Source organism: Eriocheir sinensis, chromosome 23 (genome assembly GCF_024679095.1).
Source record: "Eriocheir sinensis breed Jianghai 21 chromosome 23, ASM2467909v1, whole genome shotgun sequence".
NCBI lineage: Eukaryota > Metazoa > Arthropoda > Malacostraca > Decapoda > Varunidae > Eriocheir > Eriocheir sinensis.
Window position 1 is genome coordinate 17,841,607 of NC_066531.1, and position 7,557 is coordinate 17,849,163.

The following is a 7,557-nucleotide window of genomic DNA, read 5'->3' on the forward strand; positions in this document are numbered from 1 at the left end:
ATTTCTATCAGTCTACCACAATCTACCAGGGTCTAACCACCACACAATCATTCGCCCAACATCCCTCTACCAGTCTACCACAATTCAACCATCAGTCATCAACCGAAAAACTCGACTTGTTCAAAACTTTTTCAACTCTGTAACCCCAAAATGTCAACCCAAGACCTGACATTCAACCACGATTTCTACCACTCCACCACAATCTACTGGGACCTAACCACCATATATCTTTTCAGGGCAATGGCTGACTGGATGGTGCTGTCTGGTCACTCAGCTCAGCAAGGGACTGGAAGCTGGAACACTCTCTCTCTCTCTCTCTCTCAAAAAAATAATGTAAAGGTGTATAAGGTCCATTAAAAAGAAGAGAGAGAGAGAGAGAGAGAGGAGGTTCAAATATATCCATGGTTATATAATATTCAACTTTATTTATCTTCTCTTTTATACAACAACAGCTGAGAGAGAGAGAGAGAGAGAGAGAGAGAGAGAGAGAGAGTGTTCCATCTCATCCTCTCTCTCTCCCCAACATCCAGGCGGCATCTTGGGAGGGGAGGGGAAGGGAAGGGAAGAATACAATAGCTCACTGGTGGAGAGAGAGAGAGAAGAGTAATAGGTTTAAATACATCCATTGTAATATATATTTCCAAACTTTATTATCTTCTCTTTTATAGGAATACAGAGAGAGTTCTCTCTCTCTCTCTCTCTCTCTCTCTCTCTCTCTCTCTCTCTCTCCTTCCTTGGCTCAATTAATCTCCCTCCATCTTCTCCCCAACAGGACTCGTCTCAGCTGGTCTCATCTGGTCTGCCCCAGCATTTAGGCAGCATCTTGAAGGCCTGACTGGTCTCCTCAGCTCAGTGGTCTCGTCTCTGTCTCCTGCCCTGCAAGAGTCTGGCAGAGTTTAGTGCCAAGAGTGTGTGTGTGTGTGTGTGTGTGTGTGTGTGTGTGTGTGTGTGTGTGTGTGTGTGTGTGTGTCTCTCTCTCTCTCTCTCTCTCTCTCTCTCTCTCTCTCTCTCTCTCTCCCAGGCCCCACAGGGTGTCCCCCCCACAGTGTGTTGACAACCCCCACAGACACATGCCCCCCCAGACACATAAGGGATCCCCCCCCTCTCTCTCTCTCTCTCTCTCCAAGAAGTGTCAGTTTGCTCAATAAATATACAAGCAATTTCTGGTGTTTTTTCGTCCATTCTGCAAAGTTTTCAAAGAGACAGATCTTGAAATAAGTGGAGATAACAAGGAAATGAAGAGGAAGGAGGAAAGGAGGAAGAGAGGAAAGAAAAGGGAGAGAAATGGAGTTGAACTTGGAGGAGGAAGTGAACAAAACCACTAAAGTTACACTGGAGAAATACACAAGACCTTAATAAAAGTGGAGATAGAAGAGGAATGAAAAGGAGGAGGAGGAAAAGGAAGACAGGAGGAGGAAGAGGAAAGGTTAAGCTATTTTTTTGTATAGGAGGAAAGGAGGAAGAGGTGGAGGAAAGAGGAGAAAAATGGACTTGAACTTGGAGGAGGAAATGAATGAAACCACCAAAATTGTGCCAGAGAAATACACAGACCTTGATAAAAGTGGAGATAACAGGGAAATGCAAAGGATAAGGAGGAAAAGAAAGATGGGAGGAGGAAGAGGAAAGATTAAGCTATTTTTTGGCATAGGAGGAAAGGAGGAAGAGGTGGAGGAAAGAGGAGAAAAATGGACTTGAACTTGGAGGAGAAAATTAACAAAACCACCAAAATTGCACCGGAGAAATACACAAATCTTGATAAAAGTGGAGATTAAAGAGAAACGAAGAGGAGGAGGAAAAAGAGGAAGACAAGAGGAGGAAGAGGAAAGATTAAGCAGTTTTTTGGTATAGGAGGAAAGGAAGAAGAGAGGAAGGAAAAATGAGAAAAATGGAGTTGAACTTGGAGGAGGAAATGAACGAAACCACCAAAATTACGCCGGAGAAATACACAGACCTTGATAAAAGTGGAGATAACAGGGAAACGAAGAGGAGGAGGAAGAAGAGGAAGACAGGAGGAGGAAGAGGAAAGATTAAGCTATTTTTTTGGCATAGGAGGAAAGGAAGAAGAGAGGAGGAAAGAAGGGAAAAACGGAGGAAACCTGGAGAGAATCAGTGAGAGAAAGGACCTGTTTTCAAGGCAGACCCTGACCTGACGTAACCTTGGCCCTGAACATACACAGGGGGTGGGTTGCTTCACTCACCCACCATCTCCATGCGTCCCCCAAGCCATGAGGTGCGTGGGTGTCCCTCGGTGGTCTCCTGGGCTCACTGGAGGGCTGCTGAGTCTGGTCTCATCTCAGTTCCTTCCCTGCAAGAACCATCACGGAGTTAGTGTGTGTGTGTGTGTGTGTGTGTGTGTGTGCGTCAACTTCAAGTGCCAATATCTCGGCAAGCACATCAGTTAGGAACACAAGATTCTAACACAAGATGCTCCTAACACTCGCCCACAACACCTGTAACTGGCAGTGCTCACAACCTTCTGGCTCCTGAGACACGAGGAATCAAATCATTTGGGGGTGTCGTGGACTTTGTGAGAGATGACCCTTCGCTACCAGGACTAGGCTGGGAGGGCTAGCTTTTGGACCCTCAACGGGGAGCACGGTTAAGTACAATGGCGTACCGAGGGGGGGGCCATGGGGCCATGACCCTCCCCTTTAGCAAAGAAAAAATAATATTGAATAAATAAATATTACTTGAACAATGGAGCTGCTGAGTTGAATAAGAGCAGGTGATCTCTTTTGAGAAACATTCATTGACGACGTAGGCTCACGTGGCCGAAGCCTAGTCATGTTATCCGTATAATATTTTCTGACCACAAATTCCAAATTTCTGAAAATTATGATTGATAGACTTCACTTTCTTTTTATGTAGTACTTTTTCTCTATAGCGTGTCACTCCTTGAATTCCCGCAGGCTTGGGATTTGTGCCTCTCCTTTCTTTACCTATTTCCTCCTTGGCCACAAAACGCCAGAAAACGCTTCACGTACATACTCTATCTGGTGTAGGAAAGTCACCACTGACTCGGCTGATGCCCCGGATAATTCAGTTAATCAGGTAGGTAAATAATGAAATAATGATTAAGAATAATTACTGCAAAACACGTCAGGTGAAGAATCAGCAGCCAAGCCTAATCTAAAGCAATAAGTGACCCAGGTTTTCTCATGAGTTTGGAAGTGCTCACCTCAGTTCTAAGTGTCACTAAACCCTTGCCGGAAAAGCTGCAGGGGTCACAACAAGAACTGATGGGTGCTCTTGGAAGTGTACAGAGCTGCATAGATGCACTTCAGTCCTATCGTGATGGAAATAAGTTCAACCAACTTTTTGCCCAAGCTGAGGAAAGGTACGGAAGCCAGAAGCCTTGAACAATCAGTGGTCATCAGAAACATAGTTAAGGCTAACCCTCCAACAGCAACTCCATAGGAGTACTATCGAAGAGCTATTTTTCTCCAGTTTTCGGACACTGCTATAGCACAACTCAGGGAAAGGTTTGCATCTGAACACATTAGTTAGGAGTTTTTTGTTGGGAAATCTTGTTCCCTCTCTTTCAGTTGATACTTATTTTAGTGAACTGAAGGAGGCAGTTGAATTTTATGGAAAATTTCTTGTAGATGCAGATCTCGTTGAAGGTGAATATCTACGGGGCAGAGTTATTGGAAGCGTCGTGAATCTCATGAGAGGTCAAAGCAAGTTGTTGAGACATTGGCATGTGCCAAAAAATTGGGCACATATCTAAATTTTTCCACCTTATTGCATTTTTTTCAACCCTACCTGTTAGCACTTCCACCAATGAGCGATCCTTTAGTGCCCTTAAATTGCTTAAAACATACCTTAGGAACGCAATGAGTGAAAGTCGTTTAAATGGACTGGCCTTACTTTGTCTATTGTGACACAAATCTTGATCATGAAGTCCTTGATGAATTTGCACGTAAGAACAGACGCCTAAATTTGAGGTAAACCAGTTTCAATGTATTGTTGTTAACAGTAACTAATCTAATTCATCTAGTTAATTTTTATTTTATATTCATAAAATACCTGACCCAGTTTCCATGTATCTTTAAAAATATGTATTACAGCAGCAGCCTGTATAAACGAAGATTATACATGTTATATGAATATAAAAAAAAATTCCTTGCCAGTGTATTACTTTTTTATCAGAACATGTAGTTCTAAACTAAGCAGTGTTGTTTCGAGGGTAAATTTTTGCAGTCCAAATTACAGAAATGAACAAGATTTTAAAAGTAATGCTCGCTCAAGTAACATAAAATTAGTACTTTAAAGATTATTTAAATCTCCCAGATTTATGTTGTAATCATATGCTACCAACAAACTTCTAAAATGTACAATGTATGTATATGTATGTATCATGCATGTATGTATAAAAAAATAATAAATTTACCTGAACTTACCCGAATCCTCAAGCTGTATGGGATCCCTGCACTTATAATATATATATATATATATATATATATATATATATATATATATATATATATATATATATATATATATATATATATATATATATATATATATATATATATATATTGGCCCCCCCCTTTTCAATTTTCTGGGTACGCCACTGGTTAAGTATGTGAGTTAACCGCATGAAGGGTCACTTTGGACCATGTTCTGAGAAATGGTTACAAGCAGGAGTTCATAGATGTAAATTCTACTACTAATAACAAGGGCCCGTCTGAGGAAGGCAGAGGCTGGATGGTGAAGAAAGTTGTCGGCTCAAAGGGTTAAGAAACAGGATCCCTGCTGGGTTAATGGTCCCTCGGAGCGAGAAAAATGAGAAAAAATCACCCCCACACAAACCATTTCATAATATATATCGAAGCATTTGTGATCAGATTATGTATCATCTATTTTTGGGGGTTTATATCATAACACAAATTTGGCCCGTTGCTGCTACACGGTAAAGCCACAAATTTGGCCCGTTGCTGCTACACGGTAAAGCCACAAATTTGGCCCGTCGCTGCTGCACGGTAAAGCCACAAATTTGGCCCGTTGCTGCTACACGGTAAAGCCACAAATTTGGCCCGTTGCTGCTGCACGGTAAAGCCACAAATTTGGCCCGTTGCTGCTGCACGGTAAAGCCACAAATTTGGCCCGTTGCTGCTGCACGGTAAAGCCACAAATTTGGCCCGTCGCTGCTACAAAAAACCACAAATTTGGCCCGTCGCTGCTACCGGGTTAAGGTGACAAGGAAATTCATTGGCAATTAGATCTAAGCATGTATCTCCATGCCCTTGAATTTGGAAGTTGGGTTTTTGACAGCTAACTATTGCCGGGAATCATCGGGAATTAACTGTTTTAACTCTGAGTATAAATGAGTCTAGTTATCAGCGCCCCAGAAGACAGTTTTAGGCTCGGAAGTTGGTGTTTTGATGCCTATTGGGGCCCAGACTCAACGCTGTCTGTCGGGCCCCGGCCCAGCACGTTGAAGTAAGCCAAACAGTGGTAGAAAATTCCCAGCAACTCACACGACATCCAGAAGCGCTGGCTGGGATTCAAGGGAACCACTGAACTCAGAAAAAAATACTGAACCTGAGGATGAAGAAAGTCAAGTTGAACGGTGAACCATAACGAAGTTACAATGAACAACGAACAGTGAACATGTTGGCTCCACGACCTGATGTGTGAACAGATAGGGAGTGAGCGCACAGACAGGAAGTGCCGGGAGGCGGAACACTCGTGGGTGGTCCTATGGACGGGTACAAGGCCGGCGGGCATGAACTGTTCACGTGGGCGTTGTCATGACGTTTTGTGACGTGTTGTGACGTGTTGTGATGTAAAACAACACGGTGGTGACGATTTGTATGGTAGCCGCTGGCCCTATATAGGAGCTCAGCAAGGAGCAGGAGTGTCGCAGTCACCAATTCAGTAACAGTTAAGCTATTTTTGGGCTGTGGCCGTTACTGTACTTGGGGCAACACTGGCGAGTAGAATTACGAGACTCTGTTAGGAGAAGCCGTATTTCTTGTGACTGTGTAGCATGTGATCGTTCTGGAGTATTAGTGTTATGTTGAGTAGGAACAACACTCAGTGTTGTTGTTAGTGAAGCGTAACCAACCGTACATATGTGTGTTTCATTAGTGACTGGTCGAGTGTCTGCCGTGAAGAGTGTTGATTTCATTTGGGCGTGTGACAATTAGTAGTGACGTTAACTTGTTGATTCTGTACTTACTCATGTGCTCAGGTATATTCCTTTTACTGTTAGAATAAATATTATAAGCAACTCAGCCATTACCATCTACACCTCCCTCTGACACGTTATTAAGTGTGCAAACGGGAGTACAAACTGTCCTACTCAATCCTTCTACATTTGCCGACTTCTAACCTGAAAATTGCCTCCTTCATCCCAATAGCTGGAATAACTTATAGTTATCATTAAAATCGTCACTTGCAGATGTCTTCGGGGAATAATTAAGGGTCAAAACCAGGTAATTATGATGCCCTGAGTACGACAATCTGGCACCACCGCTCAGAAGACACTTTTTGGCTCGGAAGATAGTTTTTTGACATGAGGAATTGACTATTTTAACACAGGGACGACTACCAACACAGGGACGGCTACCGACACAGGGACGACTACCAACACAGGGACGACTACCGACACAGGGACGGCTACCGACATAGGGACGACTACCAACAGAGAGACGACTACCAACACGGGGACGGCTACCGACACAGGGACAACTAGCAACACAGAGACAACTAACAACACAGGGACAGCTTCCACCAGTATTTTGTCACCTTTGAGAGTGGTAAGTGTAATCCTTCGCCCCCTAAAATCTTATTCAATTTCCTTTGTGTAGTGAGCATACCAATTCTTGACAGCATACTTATTCTCATGGTATATAATAAAATTAATAGAGAGAGAGAGAGAGAGAGAGAGAGAGAGAGAGAGAGAGAGAGAGAGAGAGAGAGAGAGAGAGAGAGAATTTACATAGATTTACATAGAAAATCAGACCACACAGACCCCATGGTCCAGACTAGGTGGTCTGTCCTTAAACCTAAGTGATTTTACATTAATCAGATGGCTCCAAAACGTTGCTTTTCTACTCTAGTTAATATTAAGTTGAAGGAAGTGACGGTCGAGCTTGTTTATAAAGGAGTCAATCGTGTTACACTGGACCACTGACGGTGGGAGCTTATTCCATTGGCTAAAGATAGAAGGATACAGATAGTGTCAAAAGAAAGAAGATTAAATACTCTACAAATACACAAGAGCGAATCTCAAACAAACAAACAGAAAGCAGAGAAAAACATCCTTGACCCTGGTAGAGCGACCCCGGAAATTGAAAAACCTGAATGAAAAGTGTTGATAAAAATGGGAATAACTCAAAATTGGATAAAGATAGGAACATGCAGATAGCACCAAAAGAAAGACGATTAAATACCCTACAAATACACAAGAGCGCATATCAAACACACAAACAGAGAGGAGAGAAAAACATCCTTGACCCTGGTAGAGCGACCCCAGCAATTGAAAAACATGAACGAAAATTGTCGATTAAAATAAAAATTACTCAAAATTGGATAAAGATAGGAACA

At 42.6% G+C, this 7,557-nt stretch overlaps 1 long non-coding RNA gene across 3 annotated transcripts in view; it reads right to left on the reverse strand.

The window, feature by feature from the left end:
* Nucleotides 1-726: 726 nt before the first annotated feature.
* Nucleotides 727-7,557, reverse strand: part of LOC127002524 (uncharacterized) — a 14,571-nt gene continuing 7,740 nt past the window's right edge. For 2 of the 3 annotated variants that reach the window (XR_007756312.1, XR_007756314.1), the window contains 2 exons: nucleotides 2,199-2,305; nucleotides 727-876 (listed from right to left, as the gene is read on the reverse strand). This is a non-coding gene — a long non-coding RNA (uncharacterized LOC127002524). Of the gene's footprint in view, nucleotides 887-2,198; nucleotides 2,306-7,557 lie in introns of all 3 variants that reach the window. The other variant, XR_007756313.1, reaches the window with a different exon arrangement.